Here is a 22,497-nt window from a genome sequence, read left to right as displayed (position 1 = left end):
GAGGTGAAGGTGCTGCTTAACTGACTGAGCCACCCAGGCACCCCAATTTGATGGTTTCAAAATTAGCCTCACCTTTCCTCCAGCTAAGGGAATCTGGGATGATGTTAGCATCTGCTGTGTGCCAGCCTCTGTGACAGGGATTTTAATTATCATGATGACTCTGTAGGTTCTGTTATCTCCACTTCAATGGAGGGACAGAGACTGAGACAGTTCCCCAAGTTTCAGGGCTAGTTTTGCATCAGGTCTGACTCGAAACCAGTTCAACTGTGGCGACAGAAGCAAATTCTTAAGAAGTGAATGAGTCAATACAAAAGCAATAGGAAAACACATTTCAGAGGTCTAGGATTCGGTGCCACACAGGAGGACTTTACTGTTAGTAACCTGGGAAGTCCTAACCTGAAGGGAGGACGCATATAGAGATGGGGTGTTAGGTATGTAAACAGAAGAAGAACAATATTATAGAAAAGTTCCTGAATGGAAGGAGACAATGCAGACAAAGATTTAGGCTTAGCAAACAAAATACATCTTCCCTATAGACAAAAGTAAAAGAAAAGAGAGTGAGAGTTTTCTAGGGATAAAGAAAAGATATGGGCAGGTGGGGGGTAGGGGGGCTACTTATCATCTGGACTTCATCTCAGACTAGAGAAAATCCACTTATTCATTCAGTGACCATTTATTGAACACCAATTCCATACCCTTTTCCTGCCCTAATGGAACTTTATTTCTGTGGGTGAACAAATAAAATTAAGAGATTACTCAGGTAGCTGTGCAGAGAATGGATAATAAGGTGGTAAAAGTAGACCCTGAGAGATCAGCTCCTCAGACTTTAAGGCAGAGATGAATCAACTGGGGATCCCATTAAAATGCAGATTCAGAATCATTCGGTGTGAGGAAGGGGCCTGAGAGCGTCCATTTTAACAAGCTCCTAGGTAATGTTGATACTGCTAGACTATGTGCTGTGCCTTCATCAGCAAGACGTTAGGAGGCAAGAAAAATCACAAAGGATGAGATCGGGCGCGTTCAGGGTCAGGGCACCTGGGTGGCTCAGTGGGTTAAGCCTCTGCCTTTGGCTCAGGTCATGATCTCAGGGTCCTGGGATCAAGCCCCGCATCGGGCTTTCTGCTCAGCGGGGAGCCTGCTTCCCCTCTCTCTCTCCGCCTGCCTCTCTACCTACTTGTCATCTTACTCTCTGTCAGGTAAATAAAATCTTAAAAAAAAATTATAAAAAAAAAATCAGAAAGGATTAGAGTAGTCATTATGAACAAGTCAAATGGAAACCTTCTTTCCATGCGGCGACACTGCATGATTTCGCACGTCTTTGATGCTGAGAGAGAATTGTCTCTTTCTTTCTGACCTTTTTCTATTCCACCCAGTTGTTTTATGAAAGATCCATTAAACAAGCCCTAATGAGCTACTGGCATTTCAATCTTTCTGCCTATGCTCCATGTTTCTTATGCCGTAGAGTGAATTCTCGTGGCTCAGATTTGGGGGTGTGTTTCCATATTACACTCTGCCAGTTTCTTAACTGCAGCTCTGTTTCCCTGCTTCGTGATTTCTTTGAACTTCTAACCTCCTCTCTGCCTGGGTGTTCAGCACAGTGCCAGCCTGCTACGTTCTTTGCCCCCCACCCCCAACACTTGACATTCCTTCTGTCCTGCTGTGCTTAGTGACAAAGCTTCTGGGTGACTACATCTCATCCTGCCACCCACCTCCTCATACAAGCCTACTTCAAGGGGACTCTACTTCAAGCCACAGGGGACTCCTGAGTATTGATGATAGTCTCTGATTTAAGGAATACATTTTTTTCCAACAAAATCATTTCTCTTTGGTGGAATGTTTTGGTTGGTGGCAACAACCTGCATTCCTCTGAGAAAAGAATGTGTGTGTTTGCAGATGATTAGAGCGTTCAAAGGGGCTCAGGGTTCACAAGAAGCCTTGACAGACTGGAGGGATGTTATTTTTCTGCCTCCATCACGAGGCTCTTAGTCCTCTGTAGATGCAAGAACTTACAAGTATCTACCTGTTTGAGTCCTCCCACATCACACCTTACAACTATAGAATATCTAAGAAAATAAGCAATCAAATAAATATGGCATACACATCCATCAGGGAAACACCTTAACTGCACATCAAACATTTGTGATGTTCTCACACTTATTAGCATGTCTCCTTTGTTTAAAGGGCTGCTTCTATCTAGATAGAAGCCATGCCCATGACCAGATCTGTGGTCTTTGTCACCGTAATTTTGTCATTTGGTGTTTACTTAAACAGCCAAGTAAATGTGAGCAGTGTCATGACAAACTTTGAATTTAAAATTCCAGTGAAATACTAGCTTTCATATGAACAGATGTCAACTTAAATTGATAACGATATTTCCTCAAGGAGAACACTCAGGAAAGCACTTGAGGAAAGAAGTCAGGTCACGGGCGTCTTTGCATTCACTATGCTGTCTGCTTAGAAATGCCCTTGATGCATGTGCCACACTGAAGCTAAGAAAATGAGTGTTGTACAAGGGGGTGTGTATATGTGTGCGACTGTAGCCTTTCTTAGGTGGACAGCACTGGTCTTTGCCTAGTCAAACTGGAATTGGTAAAATAGCCAGAACTCAAATACCATGCCTATGCTTTTTTTGACATTTATTCATTAGTTTAGAGTCTCAGAGTAGCACAGGCCAACCTATGGTCTTCCTAAAAAATTCTCCTTTTCTCTCTCAAAAAAAAAAAAAAAAAAGTTTGAATCAATTCCCTTTTTTTTTTGTGGATTCAATTTGGGTCTGCCTCAGATGGTTCCAATTAACCTTCCATCAGATTCTCTCCTAGTGTTAATGACTTTGGATTATGACTATTTAAAGCTGCCGGATGTTCACTGATGCACATCTGGCAATTGTTAAAACAAAGCTACTCTATTTAACACTTAAAACCAAAATATATTTCTTTACAATGAATAGGAACTTAAGGGATGATGTTTCTTTTCAGGGAAATCTTATGTTTTATTTCCAATGTGAACAATGTTTCTATTTTGTGTCCTTTAAAAGTATCTTCTTGCTCATTGTAGGATTTTTCTCCTGGTGAAATTTACCTGTAGGATATACAGAATAAGATACAACACATAGGCATTAAGGATTCTCTCAGTGCCTAAGAGTAGCTAATTAGCATGATTTTGAGCATAGCTTCAGGTGAATCTGTGATTTTTGTCAAATCTTAAAAACAAATAACTACACTGAAATACTACAGAAATCCCTAAAGTGATTGACTTTTAAGATTATATTGGTAGTGGAGGAAATATGACATCCAACAATGAAAAAATTTTAAAACGATATAAGAACTCATCATCCTGAGTGAGCCAAATAACTGGTCAGACTGCTATACATTTCCTCTAAAAGATGGTGGATACTTCCATAGGTCAAAGGGAAGTAATAAATGTAATATCTAGTTTATTGTGTGCATGCATTTTTAGTTGTTTCTTATGTTATGCTCACAAAAAGTCTAAGATATCAACTTTGGTTTATAAAATTACAGAAATAATCCAACCAATGAAGAAGTAGCATTTAGACTTTAAGAAAAAAATAATTTCTGTTCCACTTTTTAACTCATATAAAGCATATGACCTCCCAAAGCACACAGCAATCTCTGGAATGGGAATGGCAGATCTTGTTGTTATATTTATTACAGATGAGAAAACTGAAGTTTGAAGAATGCAAATGACCTACCCAAGTCCCTCTACTAGGAAACGGTAAATCTTTGGCTCATATCCTTGTTCTGACTCTAAAGCTTTTACTTTCTACTAATATGCAGCCAAAGCAGGTAAATGAGTGTATTGTCCCAAATATGGAGTATTTTAATAATGCACTGAGTTGGTTGCTGAAATAAAGAACACATTCCAGGGAAGCCCTGGCCTGTGCTATTGCTCTGCTCTCCCAAAAGACTCTTGCCTTTAGAGTCCTGAATCAGTGTGGCATGGAGCTCAGAAAATACTAATAAAAATAGCAGTTGTTCTTAAAATGGCTTTATACTTTTCACAGAAAACATATCACAGAAAATGTAACCTTAATGATTTAAAAAGCAGTTGACAGAGAGATAGATTAAGAAGAATCCATTGTTTTAAGTTTCACAGCATTTTAAGCAAGTGATAGATAATACAGCAAGAATCCAGGATCACAAAGAAAATGATTACAGCTTCAGAAAAGCATATCTATGGAGCATCTTTGATTTGCCTATTTTTAGGATAATTATAAGAGCTTATAAAGAAAAAGCTGGAAGCTATAGATCCCAGTTCTGATCTCAGCTATACAAAAGGAAGGGTAACATACGTAAAGAAGGGGCGCCTGGGTGGCTCAGTGGGTTAAGCCTCTGCCTTTGGCTCAGGCCATGATCTCAGAATCCTGGGATCGAGCCCCGCATCGGGCTCTCTGCTCAGCATGGAGCCTGCTTACTCCTCTCTCTGCCTACTTGTGATCTCTGTCTTTCAAATAAATAAATAAAATATTTTTAAAAATATATGTAAAGAAAATTATAACTTTGGAAACCAATGAGTAGAGTTAGGGTTGAGATTAGATGTTTCCAGGCAGACAGCAATTGGCATAGGTCCACTGAGGACATTGTCATTGCAGTGACCTATCTCCTCCCCAAACTCTCCATTCCATTATCTTCATCCAGGCTCTCATTATAGCTGCCAGGGTTGCTGAAATGCTTTTATCTTGTCTTCCTACCCCAAACGCCATCACCGCATTAATCTCCTAGACAAACAGTTAATACAAACTCTTCTTTGGCTCTTGTTTGCTCTCTCGAGTTGTGCTGGCCAATAAATATGGAGGCAGCTAGTCACATGCAGCTATTTAAATCTAAATTAATTATAATGAAAATAATTGAAATTATACCTCCTTAAGCATACTAACCAAACTTCAGGTGCTCCATAGCCACATTATTTTTATAGAAACATTACCCATTACAGTCTACGTCCATTATGATATGATTTTCATTGGAGAGGGCTGATCCAGAGCATAACTACACCCCTCACCCAAGCACCCAAGGCCTGCACTGACCTCTCCTTATCCCTGACTACCCTTGGCACACACTCTCCACTCCATATATTTTTCTCCTCCTCTTCCTCATCACCATTACTACCTTTGTAATTAAAATATTAATAACCCTTATTTATTTAGTTCATATCATGTGCTAAGTACATACATTTTCAGAAGAAGAAGGGGGGGAGAAGAAGAAAAAGAATTCTATAGAGTGGTTTTTTTTTTTTTTAAATCTCCACTTCACAGAAGAGGTTTAATGAAGCTAAGTATATTTCCCAAAGATAAAGAGGTTATTATTAGTGGAGCTCAGACAAAAGCCCAGGCTATCTGGCCCCATAGCCATAGCGTTTTACCCTGTACCAATGATTCCTAACCAGGGACAATCTGCCCCTTTTGCCAGGAGTCATTTGGAAGTGACTGTTTGAAATTATATCTTTTTAACTCGGAGAAACTTTCCTCTGCGTTCTTTTTCTTGTTATCCCTGCCTCTGTTCTATATTTAGGAGATTCCTATTGATAAATGTTGGACTTACTGGACTGGTCTGTTTTAGCTCCTTTTTGACAAATTTTTAAAATCCCTTTTTCACTTTTTCTACATTCAGGTTTTTTCCTCTTATCAGCTGAATTATTATTTGCCTCTAGCCCTGCCAATTCTATTTTTAATTAATTCATGAACTACTTATTTGAGAAATCATATATTAATTTTCAGGAATGTTTTCTTATCCTCTAATCAATACTTTTCTAAAATTCAGTTTTGGAAGGTAGTTCATTTTAAAGTATGCGATATTCTTTAAAATCTCTCTGAGAAGGATAATTGTAAATTGCCTTGTCCCTTGAATGATCTCTATTTCCTCAGGAGCCATTTTTCTTTTTAAAGATTTTATTTATTTATTTGACAGAGATCACAAGTAGGCAGAGAGGCAGGCAGAGAGTGGGGGGCAGAAATAGGCTCCCTGCTGAGCAGAGAGCCTATTTGGGGCTCCATCCCAGGACCCTGGGATCATGACCTGAGTAGAAGGCAGAGGTTTTAACCCACTGAGCCACCCAGGCGCCCCCTCAGGAGTCCTTTTTTAAAGAATATATTTTTCTTGTTCATGTTGCTGGTTTTTTCTCAGATGTCTTGATTTGAGGGTTTGGGGGGTTATTTTTATGTATGAATAACTAGGCTGAGGATGATAGGTAGGTGCTGTATGTTTCCTCTGCAATCAGGCAGATCTGCACCTCCACGAACCGTGAGCTGCCTACAGGTTCTGGGTAAGTGGGCAGAGTCTGTCAGGAAGCAGGTGTCCCAAGAGGAGCACGGAGATACAACTGGCAAGGGAGCAGGTTAGGATCCCTATGATTGTTTCAGTTCTATAAATCTATAGATTTATCTATACTAGACATGGTTCCCAAACTAAACACTTTCTTTCATTAAAGCCTAGTTTTTATTTTCACCGTTGGGGGCAAAAGCTTCTCTTGTCACTAAAAATGTAGCAAGGGAGAAGAAGAATAGAAAGGGTCCCAATTGTTCTGAATATGTTTCTTTTTATTTTTTTAAGACTTTTAAAATGTATTTATTTTAGAGAGAATGTGTGTGAGCAGGAGGAAGGGACAGAGGGAGAGGGAGAGAGAGAATCTCAAGCAGATTTCTATGAGCTCGGAGCAGATGTGAGCTGGATCCCAGGATCCGGAGATAATGACCTGAGCTGAAATCAAGAGTCAGATGCTTAACTGACTGAGCCACCCAGGTACCCCGTGAATACATTTCTTCATGAATTACTATGATAGTCTCACAGCCTCCTTGGACCCTGTATTTGAAAACTCTAAGCTTGGGGTCTCTCCAGGATTCCTTGCAATGGACCTCCTTTGACTTGGGGCCTCCTTGCAGCAGTTTCTTATTTCTTTCTCCCTCTATATTCTGACTTCTAGGATAGCTTTAAAATTGTTTGTTAGAGTTACATTATGTTTCAACATTTTTATTACTTTAATAATAATCAGGAGAAAGGAGAAGTGTGTGTGGTAACTCCTCCATTGTCATATGTGATATTCCTTATTATGAATTTTTATAGCATCACTCTAAGTTTATACTCTTTTACATTTATTATTCCAGTGTACTATCTTTCCTATTTACTAGCTAGTTGGAAAAATTGCTTCCCTTTCCTGGGCCTTTTGTTTTCTGTAAAATAAAGATCATATATGATTTTCAAGATTGAGATGGAACATAGGAATGCATGTTGAAAGCTGTACCATAGAATATGAATGTAAGCTCTCTCCCTCTCTCTCTTTTTTAAAGATTTTATTTATTTACTTGACACACAGAGATGACAAGTAGGCAGAGAGGCAAGCAGAGGTGGGGGTGGGGTGGGGGGAAGCAGGCTCCCCGCTGAGCAGAGAGCCCGATGCGGGGCTCGATCCCGTGACCCTGGGATCATGACCTGAGCCAAAGACAGGGGCTTTAACCCACTAAGCCACCCAGGTGCCCCAATGTAAGCTCTCTTTATATATAAAAGATTTCATCATAGGTGCAGTGTAACCAATAATGCCAATGCAGAGAATAGCCATTGTTACGAGAAAACCCTTTCCCTGTGCATTAGGAAATGCAAGTGATACCAACTTGAGACTAGAATAAAACTCACTGTGCAATGGAAAAGAACCAGAAATTATGTGTTAATAGCAATAATAAAATAAGCAGTTGTTCATGGATATATTTTACACCTAATGGAAAACCAAGGACAAAAGCAGACCAAGGATGTGGTTGACCTACTATAGCTCAATTAAAACAAATTTGAATTTTAAATTTGGAAAAGAACATATGATTTGATGTTGTGTGATCGATCCCTTTTGCTTGGAAAAATTACAAATGTGAATATTTATGATACAAATGAGTATAATTTAGTGTTGCTAATGAGCTGCTCCTGAAATATCACTGATTTAAGATGGGTTCAGTTACTTGAATGTTTTTTGCTCTGTCAGTCAAGACACGAAGCACCAGTAAAAGGAAAATAAAGAAAATGAGAATTACAGTAAAGGGGCTTAATTGTAAAAATTGAAGAAATGATAACAGAAAATTAAATGTAGAAAGAAAGTTAAGAGTCCCAGCAGCCTTTGATTTTAACCTGCTGGGAACCATTTGTGGAAAATTGATGAAAGGTGTATTTTCCCTAAATTATTATTAAACCCAGCATCTTACTGATAGCCTTTATTCTTAGAAATAAACAGAACACATGAAACACACAAAACAAAATAAATCAATGTGAATGTATGCTGAGTGATGCAGTCATGATTCACTCTCTGACTGCTATTAGTTCTCATTTTCTGCATGCAGCTATTACATTCTGAAGTTGAGTGTCTATAGAGGATAAGGCACCAGCCATAGTTAAATGTTAATGGATCCAGTGACATAATTTAAATTCAAGGCTTCATTCAAAGGAATGTGAATAAAATGCATTTGTTTGGCTTTTTATGGCCACTATTAAAAGTAAAGGAAATGAAACCATAAACAACTACATTCAAATATTGGCATAGCTGAGGCTGCTTTGTAGTAGTAGAAAGCCGTATTTGTTGTTGGGGGAGCTCTGTTTAATAACTTACCCAGTCTATCTCGATTACCACTGAGGTTAAAAAATGTACTTGGCGACTTAGACAAAATGTGGAATGCTAATTCAAAGTGAGTTCATTCCACTGTATTTTAATTTTCTGTTGCTGTAAAGGGCTAGTACAATTCATAAGTGTTCTTTTTTTCCTACTTCATCTTTAAGGCCTTAGCCCATGGTTAGTTGTACTAATTATTTTTGTCCTCGATGTTGATTATCACTTCCTTCCTCAATAATGGTAGGACCCCTGCTATTTGGAGGTTTCGTGGGCACATGGACACTCAGAATAAGATCCAGAATTCCATCCTCCCTGCCAACTAGGTAGAACCTACTTGGCTAATTTTCAGTCAATAAGATATAAACTAAAGTTGTGTGTGAAACTGACATTAACTGCCTAAAAGGAAGGAGTGCCCTCTTTATCACTCTTTTTTCCTTTCTGCTGGAATGAAGGAATTCAGGCTTGAATTTCTGCAATCATGTTGAATATGACATAACCTTGTAAAGAATTTCTGTTTTGTTGAAGCCACTGTTAATTTGGAGTTCTTCCATGATTTACAGCCTATCCTAGTCATCCTTTGTATAGCAACTTTGCAACTTATAGTTACTTTCAAAGGCTCTGGAATGTCATTTTAGCAAGTGTCATTGTTCTTTATATGAATAACATTTATATTGAAATTGTTACTTAAAGGGGTGCCTAGCTAGCTCTGTTACTAGAGCCTGCCACTCTTGATCTCAAGTTTGTGAGTTTAAGCCCCACTTTGGGTATAGAGCTTATTAAAAAAAAAAAAAAAAAAAGTTACCTAAAATATACTAGTCCAATCAGTTACCAAGTCCTCTCAGTTCTACTTCCTAGACATTTTTGTAAAACATCCAGTTCATCTGTATCCCCAAGGACCGTGTTAGTTTCCCATCCCCTCTGATCTTGACCACAGTCATAGCTGCCTGCGTCAACTCTTGATCCACCCAAGCCATTATACACATAGTCACTGGACCCATCTTTTTAAAAATACAATCTAATCATGATATTTCTGTGTTTAAAGCTATAGAATTCATAATTAAGTGAGGAATCTGGCCCTCTGGCTGACTCCCCCCCCCATCCTGGCTTTGTTACCTGCGGGCTATTACACATATTTTTATTCTCTTAGCCTGGAACACTCTTTCTACACCTCTCCCCTCCTGCTTTACTCCCACTTATTTAAGTCCTATTCATTGGTTAGGTCTGAGATTTCCCAGGCAAGCCTTCTCTCCGCCTCTGGCCTCACAGGTCTGCTCATTACACACTCCCAAAGTGCTCTGTATTTCTTACATTTGTACATATCAGTTGTATGCATGTTTCCTCTACAAGACCGACAACTCCATGACTGGGTGCCTCATTCTTAACCCGAATCCCAGAACCTGGTGAGGGGACTGGGACAGTAGGTGCTCAAATAATGATGTTGACTAACAGACGGATGGATCCTTTATTCTGTTCTCTTTCCCTAAAAAGCATATCTGATATCTCTTCCCAAGTTCCACTTAGCAAAATCCCATCCATCCTGTGGGTCATCAAAACCATGTATGTGTGCTCTCCTTTCAATTAGATATTTACTTTATTCCCACCCCTTTATTTTTTTCTTTAGAACAGTTTTAAGTTTACAACAAAATTGAAAGTACAGAGATTTCCCATCTACCCGCTTCCCCCACACATGCATAGCCCCTCCCAGGATCAGCATCAGTCATCAGAATGGCACATTTCCCACCAAAGATGAACGGTTACCATCGCAATTCACCCAAAGTCCATAGCTTACCTTAGGATGCACTCTTGGTGTTGTCCTTTCAGTGGGTTTGGCGAGGGTATGATGACATGTATCTAAGATTGCAGTACCATGTTGCCATTGCCTTTAAAATCCTCAGTGCTCCACCCCTCCATCCTCCCCCTTTCTATCACTACTTCCTTTTCTTGTAATCATATGCTAGACTTTAACTATTGTTATTTGTTAACAGAATTCTAAATTTTGGAGGAAACACATTCTAGAAAATATAAAGTCTTATAGAATTTTTTTTTTTTTTTAAGTAATAGCAGCCTCGATTTAAAAAGCTATTTCTTATAATGCCTTCATCCCAACCCAGTAGGCATTTCAGGAGGCTATGGCTATTATGCCTTTAGCAAGCAGAATGACTGGCACACTAAAGGCATGTAACAAACGCTGTTACGATATAGTGAAATAAGTACAGACTTTGAAGTTAGATACCCTTGGGTTCAAAGCTAGGCCGTGCCCCTCATCAGCTGTGAGAAACTGGGAATTTATCAAGCCTCAGTTGTATAAAACAGGAGCGACAATACCAACCTGATTATGCTTTGCAGGAGTTAACGAAGGTAATTTACAGAGTGGAAGCCCTGTAATTGGTAGCGATTATTATGACTTTCGAAGTTTTCATTTCTCCATCCTCTTCTCAATAGATAAGGCAGATGCTTGGCTCTTTCTTTATGTTGTTTGGAAGCTGAGGGATATAAATTTGATAAAGACAAAACTTAACATTAACAAAAGATAAGACCTGTAGGAGAAGTGTTGAAGGTACTATACAGTTTTGCTTATCGTGCCACTTTTCTCCTTCCTGCCCACTCTACTGCCATAGATAAGTAAATAAACAAACAGGTGAAAAGCAGCAAGGCAAAAGATGAAATTATGTTAAATCATCCAAGGTCTGCAGAAAGGCCTGGAAATTATATACGTTCTCAATTACACCACCTGAGGCCACTCTGATCTCTGGAGAGAAGCTGGCTTGGGGAGATGTTAAGAGTTCAGCTGTCTCCCCTGAGGTTTATCTGCAATGCAGATTTTTCTGAGCCTTTCCATCTATTTCAGCCTCCAGACCAACCAGCTGCTCTCAGCCCGCCCAGCTGGCTTAATAGGATTTGTCTTCTCTACAGCCTGCTTCCAGGGATGTCTGCCACCAGAACATATCCTGGATAAAAACATTTTCCCTCCCAACTTACCATCAAAATCCCTACCAATCCCCAAAGCTACAAGGGTCCATTACTGCCTGACTCCAAGAAAGGTAAATTTAGTGAGGCATTATTTTCCGCACTGCCTCTTGCTTCACACACGTTCTGTTTTTGCAAAGTTGTCAGTCCCTGTTGCAGAATAAAGAGCAGCATACCTCCTTGCAGGGCTGGTGGAGCTGGGACCCTGGGGGTGAGCTTGGAGGCAGCCGCTAGGAATTTGCAGGCTGGGCACCTCCCCCACCCCCCAATTGTTAGTGTTCAGCTATCTGATTTCATACGCTCTGCTCTTCCCTCCCGGCAGGACTCAACAAATTAGTTGAGCCAGGATTATGACCATAGCACCTTTCCTGAAGGTTAAGGTGATGCTTTCTTCATGTGCACAGATTCGTGCTCAGGTTTTTATGACTGAGCAAGCATATTGTTGAGAGGCTGATAGCTTTGATCAGCTCAGGCTGAGGTTTCTCTCACTGACAGTTGTATATTCTGCCCAGTAACTCTGTAGGGAGAGGCTTCTCATCAGTAAAAGTCAATAATCCTGACTTCAAAATTGTGAGAAACAAATGTCACATGGATTATGAAATGCTTAGCAAGATTGTCAAGTATCAAGTACTTAATGCATCTTCATTTTTAAAGACTTACATTTTGTATCTACAAATAAAAATTAGATGGTAAAACAGACTCTACTTAGTGACTTTCTACTACAATTGGGTACTTGGAGGTGGTGAATAATAGTGGCTGCTATTCCAGTTATTTTTAATTATAGTTAGTGATAAACACTACTTATAGATAGTCAATTAATCTTTTCCAGTTTTTCCTTGTTTTTCTCTTTAGTCGTAATAATGGAGGGGATTATTTTCAGAACATTTCAGGAACAAGTGTGTCATTCATTCTACATCTCACATGAAAAAAATAATTTCCTTTTAGACTTAACTTTAACCATATTTCATATTTCTGGGGAAAAAATTTTTGTATTGAGAGAAAATTTACTTATCTCTATAAGATATTTAATAATCTTTGCTATTAAAAAAAAAGGTAAATAGCTACTCCTTATTTAGAAAGAGAATGAACTCTTAATGAATTATGTTCGAAATGCAGTAGACTTGGGAGTCAATATGCTATAAAGTTGTGCTCCTGGGAGTTTTTATTTCTTCAATGTTTGTTCCCCATGTGTCGCTCATGACTTACCAAGTGTGTAAATGAGAAGACTGCTGATTGATTCTGGTTTCATCAATAATGATTCTTGAGTCTACTACAAAACAGTTCTAGGAAGGTCAAATTCCATTTAGCTGGCAATGTATTTTTCTGCCAAAGAAGACCTGTAGATAAGAAAGGATAAAGGGTATTCAGCATCTTAGTCTCCTTAAAGGAGTACTAATATTTTTAAAATAAATCTTAAAGATTTATACTTTATATCTACAAATTAAAATTAAATTGTAAAACAAGCTACTTGACAACATTTGAGGACAGAGGTGGTTTACTTGTGTGACATGCATCAAGTCTCCTAAACTTTAAGGTTCAGCTTCATGAATTCCTTTTGTCACAGACATGTGGTGTGAAAAAAATCTCTCAGACTAATTTATACAACATCTGACTCAAGCATAGAATGTGGTTGTTGTTTTTCTAAATTAGTTGTTTGGCTTTTGAATTTTATCTAGTTTAAAAAGGAAATGGACCAAAATGCCTTACCTTCAGGTCAGCTCAAGCGAGGCCCAACTATTTGCTTTTTATATTCCCTCAACATGAAGCAAATCCACTCTCAGTTAAAATGAAAAAAGTTGGCAGATGTCACTTACCATTGGGGGTAAAAATATAATTTTTTTAAAAGATTTTATTTATTTGCGAGAGAGAGAGAAAGAGAGAGAAAGCACCAATGGCACAGAGGGGCAGAAGGAGAGGGAGAAGCGGACTCCCTGCTGAGCAAGGAGCTCAGCCTGGGGCTCCTCCCAGGACTCTGAGATCATGACGGGAGCCAAAGGCAGACGCCCAACTGACTGAGCCACCAGTTGCCCCATAATTGACTTTTAAAACAAATATAAAAGCTATTAGGGTTGTTGTTTTTTTTTTTTTTTTCCTGCTCAAATACATTGAGAGAGAATTAGCAAAAGATACCAAGGGGCAGTGGGCTACTTGTTCAGTCATGAACTAAGTGTGGCTGATCATTCTTTGCATGTTCTGCTTCAGCCAGACCAAGAGCCATCATGGTTTCCCTTTGCCATCAGAAGAATTGAGCTTTCTGTCAGCTCACTGGTTCAGGATCCCAGCACTTTGAAGAGCTAGTGTAAATAGGAGGATGAAAACAAAAATAGACCCTAAATTTCTATTACTAGTATTGACAATTAATACTACTACCAATAAAAGTACACATTTGCACTGGGAATCTCTTTTCATCAGCTCATTGAACAGGAAGCAGCTCTCCTCACAACTGAGAGAGACCAAGAAGACTCAGGTTCTTATAAAAACCTTAGTGGATTTTGAGCACACCAAAACTAGACCAGATTTCCAATAAGATTTTTGTAAATGTGAAGTGCTTCCTTCGGGGCTTGGTGTTACTTCTCTAAAATCAATATTACACATTGGAAATTCTCTACCAAATTTTAAAATGGCTTCATAACTTGCCCTGTTTTCTGGATTAGGAAGCAGCCTGGCAAGACACACTCTGGTGACCAGACTCCTCTGGCAGCCCTAAGAGGGAGGCTGAAGACTCAGGCAGACATCTCATGTTCAAAAATCAATGACTTGAACGGAGTCCATGTACAACAGAAACTGTATCATCTTAAATATCCTGGGGCATTAGGGTGGCTCAGATGGTTGGGCTTCTGCCTTCCGCCCAGGTCATGATCTCCAGGTCCTGGGATCAAGACCCCTGTCAGGCTCCTGGCTCAGAGGGGAGTCTGTTTCTCCCTCTGCCTTACCCCTGCTCATGCTCTGTCTCAAATGAATAAATAAAATCTTAAAAAAAAAAAATTCTTAAGGTTTTTAAGATAAGTTGAAATATTCTTAAGTAAGTAGATCATGGGCTGTGCACAGCCATTTTTCATCTAACTCCAGCCAGGAGTCAAACTGACTTCAAGCATGAGCACAATGGTAGTTGGTTCAACAGGATTGCCTTTCCAAACAGACCTGAGGCCAAGACATGTCTGGGAAAAACAAACCCTTTAATTTATTGAAGGCTAAAGTACAATGTGGAAACTACATTATGGCATGGCTATTATGTTTTTTTCTACCTAGTATGTACCCCGTGACTGATGCCTAAGAAGACCATGACACTAATCAATAATCAGTAGAGAGAGCTTTATTGCCTCTAGTGTACCTTCATCGTTATTGTCTCATTTGATGTACAAACTTGAAAGTGGAGCTTAGCACAGTTAACAGCATGTACATGAATGATATCCTCCCTAATGATGTTCCGTTGACTTTTCGTATCTAGAAGAGAAAAACAGGCACAGAGAAAACATTTAAGGGTGTGCTTTCAAAGCTTTTCTATTTGATGGTGGGCAGTTCCTTTTGCTCAATGTTAATAGCTAAGTGGGAAGAGGGGTCACCCTCCCTCTTTCATCCCTGTTTAGCCTTTGCTCTCTCTTTGTATCCCTGTTTGTAGCCAAATACCCCAATGGCTGCAGTTTTGCACATTTTTGGCAGAATCTCAGTTTTTGAAATAAACGTAATGCTATATAAGAGGCCCTTCTTTTTAGCAATCATTCTGTTCTTTTCACCAACGGAACAACCCTCAAGTGTTGTTACTGGTTTCAGAGTTGATGTAACCATCTAAAGGATGTGTGTGCTCAGGTGGCAAAAAGATTTGAGGAAGTTTGCATAATGCCAAGGTAAAGCCACAGATGTCCTGCTTTTGCTGGACAGAGGAATGAGCAATTGCCTAGGGGAACATGTTACACATTCCAGCAAGCTGAGGGTTCTGCCTTGCTGAGCCGTGGCAGGTCCCATGGTCTGCTAGAGGATTTTGTTTTGCATGTTGTGTGCATTCACTAGTTTGCATTAATTTGCCTCTGAGATTCACTGGATCTCTTCAGCGTTAATGAGAGGTACTAAAAAGAAGGCTATAGATTAAGGTGGGGACCAAGAAAGATGAGCAGATTTTACTCTGAAAATGATTGCGTTTGTTTAGTCATAGCTTCAAGTGAGTATTCCCAGTAGATGCCAGGGTGTTCATTAAATCTGTGGCCAGTGCCCTTGAAACAAGAATGCTGTACAAATCCCTGTCTTAATCTGCCCTAATCCAGATGAGCTAATTTGGTAGTTTGGCCCTTGCATTAACTACAATGACTGTCACACAAGGGAGTTCAGTGCCCTATCTACATAATCATAAATTGTAGCAAAAAGGATTTTACTCTGGGTCTCAAGAATTTTACCAATATTCATTTTAGTGATTCATTTTTTCTCAGGTATGAACATCATAGTTAAAATAGAATTATAACTAAAAAAAAGGGAGATCTTCTTAATGTGACTCTCTCTCTTTCTCTCGGAAGCTCCTTGTAAAGGATTTCCATAAAATTGTGGTTGGTATTTTGCTGGAGTAACTTACAATGAAAGTCTGTTTTATGGAGAGCAGTTGGGATTTTTCCATATTATGCAGACAGGCAGGCCAATAACCCTGTGCATGTGAGTCTCGTTTGTGGGGAGAACACTGTTAGGTTCTTTTATTGCTTAAGTAAAGTAACAAATAATTATCTTTATGTAAAAGAAAATACTGATAATTATAATTTGCCAGGCATGTTGTATATGGAGACAGGAAAGACAAAGTGTTAGTGTCGGCAAATCCCAAAAACAATACGCTGCAGACTGAAATGAACTCCCACGTCTAATGGCCTCCCCACAGAAATCCTAAAAACTTCAGGGGCTGAACAAGACTATATAGTTATGATATATTAGGCATAATCAGAGAGATGAAGATTTTAAACATAGTCCAGAATTTCCCACTTTATTTTAGCTAGTGTAGTGGAAATATACTGAGAGAGAGAGAGAGAGAAAGAGATTGAAAGAGAAAATGCACCAGTGAATAAATACTCTCTGAAAAGAAGATATTTAGGTAGAAGTCACTAAGTCTTATAAGATACAATTTTTAAAATTCAAGATGCTAACTCTATTTGTTAGTAGTTTCTACTCAACTATTTTGGTGAGACTCAAGTCAGTATCCTAGGAAGTTCTGTATGACTTTAAGATAGCAGCTATGAAAATGGAATTATTCAAGATGAGCTCTTTTACATTCGACATGTACAAAATAGCTTCATTCTCTGACAATAATTGATATAGGAAAAGGACATTTAATATGAAACCTCCATAAACACGGATCAAATTTCATTAAAAACACAATGGAAAAAAATAGCGTGAGACAATCATTAGTTTGAAAAAAATACAATTAGACATGAGGAAATAAGTTTATTATAACCATGCATATAAATGTTTACATTCTGATTCCTCCTGTAGGCTGATTCTAAGAAAAAGCTATTGTTAACCAAGGGATAGAGGGATGTTTCAGTGGATGCTCATTTTATAAATGGTCAGTTCGATCTATGTTCATGTTATGATGAGGCGACCCAATAGGAAAGAAATTTTCCAAATTTGTAAAATGGTCTCCCTCATTTAAAATCATATATCAAGGCTTTTCTTAAAGAAATCACCCATTTACTTGATACCACCATGGAAGACCATTAGCAATAAGTTTTTCAGTCTTTCTGATTTCTGGCTTTTTCAGAAAATTGCTTAAAGACTGTTTCTAAATATATGTCCATGGGTAAAAAATACCCACGCAGAGTGGCTGGTTATGACTACACATGTTTTGTTTTCAGATTCAGTAAAGGGACAAGTTGTTCCTCTTGATATTAACATGAGAAAAAAGAAATAAGCAAATTGGTGTTAAAGTTCTAAATTGTGGACCCAATTTAATCAGAAGCCAGTTAATTAGCATCTATCTCTGATTAAGTTGGGCATATAGAGAAGCTTTTGAAAATTCTGTACAAATTCTTTCCTTTATTTTGATGATATCATTTTGAAAGCAATAAGTAATTATGATATTTGATAGTTGAGATCATGTCTATGAGTCATTTGCTTTTGTATCTATCAATGAGGCTGTCTTTCCTTTTGGGAACTAACTGCATAATTAAATTGTCATTTAAAGAAACAAAAACAGCAGAATGTTAAATGCTAACTAGTGACACATGATAAAGATTTCATATTTGTGATTTAAGAGGACTTCATTAAACTTATAGTATTAATGATACTAATTATATGATATCATATAATTGATTAATGATACTAAATTAATGATTACTAATTAATGATACTAAATATATCATTTGCTATTGTGTTCTTGTTAAATCCCAGCAGAAATATTTATTAACCTTAAATGTATTTTTAAGTTGTTTTAATGAGCAGAAAAACTAACACATCTGCCTGTTAGTATATAAACTAATGGCAAGCCCATTCAGTCACCAATACTTCTTATATTACACTGGGCATATTTAAGGTACCTTTCCAAGTAGGAGGTATTCTACTTTCAAAAAGAGCTGGGGACTGTATAAACATGGGTTACAACTTATCATTAAAACATTTTCAAAAGTTGAGGGATGTTCTGAGTATTTAATTTTTTCCCTTCTACTAAATTAAGAGATAATACTTAAATACAACTCTTCTATTGACTAAGATGAACTAGTGAAGAGAGTATATAAAATTTGATCCCAGGGTGAGTCCATACCAAACACATTTTGAAATATAATACATTATTCTGCCACCCCTTTCAGTGGTCTTCAATGTAATAACATCCTGCCTTATCCCTGTGAGTGTGCTCCATCACTAGATCCTGACCAGCCTGGTTCCTTTGACTACAGAATCCTCATTGTGAAAGTCCTAAGCTAAAAGCTTATTGCTTAAACCTATTTGTATATCTAGGTCCTATCTCCTTACTCCCCTTGCTATCCAAACTCCTTGAACATGTCCATCCCACTTACTTCCTCTTTTCTTATTTGTCCTGTTGTCTTCATAGCATTTTGCTAGATTTTTTTCTTTCACCCTTCTATTCACTGAAAACATTTTTGAGAGATCTCCTGTGCCATCTTATTTTAAAAATCAAGTGATTGCCTCCCAGCCTTTAGACTGAATGACCTCTCTTTGCTATAGCAACAGTGCTGTGGAAAGAAAACTGAAAACCTGATTTTGGTCTTGACTCTCTCCCACTACTGACTGTGAGACTTCAGATAAGTTATAAACTATGAAAAGACTGTCAGAGATTAAATACTGTGCACATGCATAAAAGATATTAGCGGCCACCCATTTCTCCTTGAAACCACTTTTTCATCTGAGTCTGCAATACTGACTTGTCTTTTTTCTCATTATTGTCTTTGCTGGCTTTTCCTCATCCTGCCACCCTCCTGTTGGTCTATCCCAAGATCCTTGTTGCACATATATTTGATCAGTTCCTCTATTTCAATTCGAGATTAATCTTCCTAAACCTCCACTGATTTATGAAACCTAAACTACCTAAAACCTCCAAGAAACCCCTGTTACTGCAGAATAAATATACGTTCTCCCAATAAGATTCCAAGCTCCCTGTCATGCCCCAACCTAAATTTCCATTTCCCCCAAATTCCCTGTGTTCCAACCACTGTTAGTTCTCATGGCCCACATCTTCTCCTGCTTCTATTCTTTTGTTTCTACTGTTGTCTCCGTTTCTTCTATTCCTCATCCTTGCTTGCCCAACTCATATATAACTATAAAGTTCATCCGAAATACTGTGCTGTCTTGAATAATTGACATTCAACATAATCTCTCATTTGATTCAGAACAGTCCCTGATTTGTACTTTGCATCTGTACTCTTACCCTATGCTTTGTGTTACAGTTAATTACCATCCCAGATAGAATGATAGAAACTCCTTGAAATTGGGGCGGGGGGGTGGTGTTTCATGCATTCTTTTTTTTTGTTTTGTTTTTTAGCAGGGTCTAAGAAGACAAGGTATTACTTAGTGTTTAATGTATAATAACCAATGAAGAAATACTCAGAATGAGTGTGCCTGGGTGGCTCAGTCTGTCTGAGCCATCTGCCTTCAGCTCAGGTCATGATCCCAGGGTCCTGAGATCCAATCCCAAATTGGGCTCCCTGCTCAGCCAGGAGTCTGCTTCTCCCTCTGCCTCTGCCCCTCCCCCCCACTTCATGGGCATGTGAGTGGGCTTGTGCACGCTTGCGCACTCTGTCTCTCTCAAATAAATAAATAAATAAATAATCTTTTTTAAAAAAAGAAATACTCAGAAATACTTAAACCTCTTGGAGAACTCAAACTTCTCAAAACAGATAATGTTTACTGAATTATTTTGATTTTAATATTGAAACCACGAATTAATATAGCCACTGAGTCATTGATATTTTTTAGTATCAGCTATACTGAGCTCACCTCACATACAAAAATTCAGCCTTCCAAATTATACGATTCAGTGATTTTTAGTGTATTTGGAGATATGCAACCATCTCCACTACCTAACTTTAGTATATTTTCATCATATTCTCCAAAAGACACTCTATACCTATTGGCAGTCACTCCCCATTTCCACCTCATTTAGACTCTAGGCTGTTAGTCTAGTTTCTGTCTCTGATTTGCCTTTTCTTCTGGACTTTTCATATAAATGAAGTAATAGAACATGTGGTCTTTTGAGAGATGCTTCTTTTACTCTGCATAATATTTCAAGGGTTCATTCATGCTGTAGCAAGAATCAGCACTTCATTGTTTTTTTATGACCAAATAATATTTCACCAATGAATACACTACATTTCTTAATCCATTCATTAGTTGATGGACATTTGGGTTGTTGAGTCACTGATTTTTAAAACTGAATACAAACCCAGTGATTATTTACTCAAATGCCCTCCTTTTGTACATGTGAAACTAAAGCCGAAAAAGGTATTCCTGGACATTTAGCTAGAAAGCTGTTGGGTTTCTGATTCTTTTAGATGTTAGGTAAATAACAATATGATATAAACTTTTTAAATTTTTTCTTCTATATGGTTAATAAATAGCTATAGAGCACCAAGTCCTTATGGTCTGGGTAGCAAAAACAGTTATGGTCTTTGTCCTTAGGAAACTTAGAGTCTAATGGGGGAATAACCATAAAACAAATAATTACATAAATAAGTACAAAATGAGAACAATAATAAGAACTATTATAACTGTAATATGAAGGAGAGATTCATGAACTGATCTGGTCAAGGAGGGTAATTTAGCTATGATCTATGAATAAGTAATACTTAACTAGACAAAGAGGATGGAAAAGAGAATTTCAAGCAGAGCAAAAGCACATGCAAAGGCCCTGTAGCTACAGGAGCATGCTATATAAGGGGGAATGCCAGAAGGCTAGTAAAGCAGAAGACAAAGATAAGGGGGGCATAGTATAGAATGAGGCTAGAGAGAGAATTAAGTCCTGGTGACAGTATTCCAGGACATAGTAATGATTGTAGTCTTTTTCTGAAGAGCATTTCCTAAGAGCATTGGACCATTGAAGTATTTTCATCCCAGAACAATGTGAGCAAAAAAGGAAATGGGCATTGCCTTATATTCCTCCCAGGGCTGAGATACATTTAAAAAGATAAAATTTGCTGGGTAATAAGTATCTCTTTTACCAAAACTTGTAGTAGAATCTGTGGCATTTAAAGTTTGTTTTTACTGAATTCCTTGTTATCCAAAGTAGAAACTTGTGTTATTTTAACAGAATAAACAGCCTCCTTATTAGAATTCTCCAATTCAATTTTGTAAAGAGCTATTCTTTCCAAACCTCCTACAGAATAAGCAATCAAAGCTACTTGAGAATAAATAGATATATAAAGGTCACATTTTTTTCCATTGCACAATAACCATGTTTTAGACCTGTAATATCTCAAGGATACAGAAATAGTTCTCTAAACTGCAAATGGTTAATATCTAATTCTTTAGGCCAATTGCTTTTAACTTGAGGTCTCTTGGCTCCCAGGCAGTATTTGAATGGACACAGGAAGCTTTTGTATAAATAAAGGTCATGCCTACATGAGCGTAGATCCAAAGCTTTCATTAAATCTTATAAAGAGTCTATCACACACAAAAAGCTAAAAACCAGATTTTTTTTTTTTTTTTTTTTTGAGAAGAGAAACAACCCATAAATCACCAGGAAAAATATTTGGGATTCCTTTATATCACTAATAGAAGTTTAAGCCTATATAATTAAAAATAACAAAACTAACAACATTTAAACTAACAGCTATTACTAAGCTAGTATCTTGAGAACTACATCCACCTTTAAAAAAAAATGATACCTAGTTACAGTAAAAAAAAAAAAATGCTAATAAGATTAGTTATATATTATATAGCAGTTATTTCTCAAATTGGGATCTTCAGATCACCCTTTTGGAGATCATATTGAATACGTGTGAGGGATGTAGCTTTTTGCAGCCACTCCAAACGTCTGGGAACAGAATCCCTGGTATGGAACCCCAGACTCTGAATTTTTAAGCAGGATCTCAGGTGATTGTGATGTCCAACCATGTGAAAGTCGACATTACTATTTACAATTTATAGCTGAAGAAATTATGCCTGATGAAATTAAATAACTTGCTATATAGAGGTCTGGCTGGCTCTTAAAACCTTTCTCTCCACTCTGTTAAGCAGCCCCTTGCTGTAACCATTATACCAGTGACCCACTGCAAGAAGTTTCCAGAAAAAAGAAAGTGAATGGAGTCATGTGTGGGTCTAACAGCCCCGGTCATCATCCCCTGAAATCCATCGTCATCAACTAAACTGCAGATATATAATGAACAAAGTCTAACACATGAGCCTCTCTTGCTAAACGCAACTGTCTGACACATTTCTAAAAGAAGCTTCCAGATGTAGCACTTTACAGGCAGGAGTAGTGTGAATATGAGGAAATTGTTTCCAGTTGTTACA

At 38.0% G+C, this 22,497-nt stretch overlaps 1 protein-coding gene and 1 long non-coding RNA gene across 21 annotated transcripts in view; one reads left to right on the top strand and one right to left on the bottom strand.

Moving 5' to 3' along the window:
* The window catches only part of MAP2 (microtubule associated protein 2), a 141,124-nt gene that overhangs the window by 6,178 nt on the left and 112,449 nt on the right, over window positions 1–22,497 (top strand). Inside the window, exon 3 of one of the 20 annotated variants that reach the window (XM_032859913.1) lies at window positions 3,672–3,732. The exons of the other annotated variants lie outside the window; for them this stretch is intronic. The gene's annotated coding sequence lies outside the window, so the exon portion shown is untranslated. The remainder of the gene's footprint in view (window positions 1–3,671; window positions 3,733–22,497) is intronic. 20 annotated transcript variants of the gene reach the window in all.
* Window positions 11,036–14,997, bottom strand: LOC116869074. Its single transcript, XR_004382955.1, has 3 exons — window positions 14,894–14,997; window positions 12,769–12,899; window positions 11,036–11,078 (listed from the first exon to the last, which is right to left on the bottom strand). It is a non-coding gene; the product is annotated as an uncharacterized LOC116869074 (long non-coding RNA).

Source organism: Lontra canadensis, unplaced genomic scaffold (assembly GCF_010015895.1).
Source record: "Lontra canadensis isolate GAN:19392208 unplaced genomic scaffold, GSC_riverotter_1.0 scaffold18, whole genome shotgun sequence".
NCBI classification, from domain to species: domain Eukaryota; kingdom Metazoa; phylum Chordata; class Mammalia; order Carnivora; family Mustelidae; genus Lontra; species Lontra canadensis.
The sequence above is the reverse complement of the archived record's forward strand: the minus strand, read 5'-3'. Positions and strand labels throughout refer to the sequence as shown.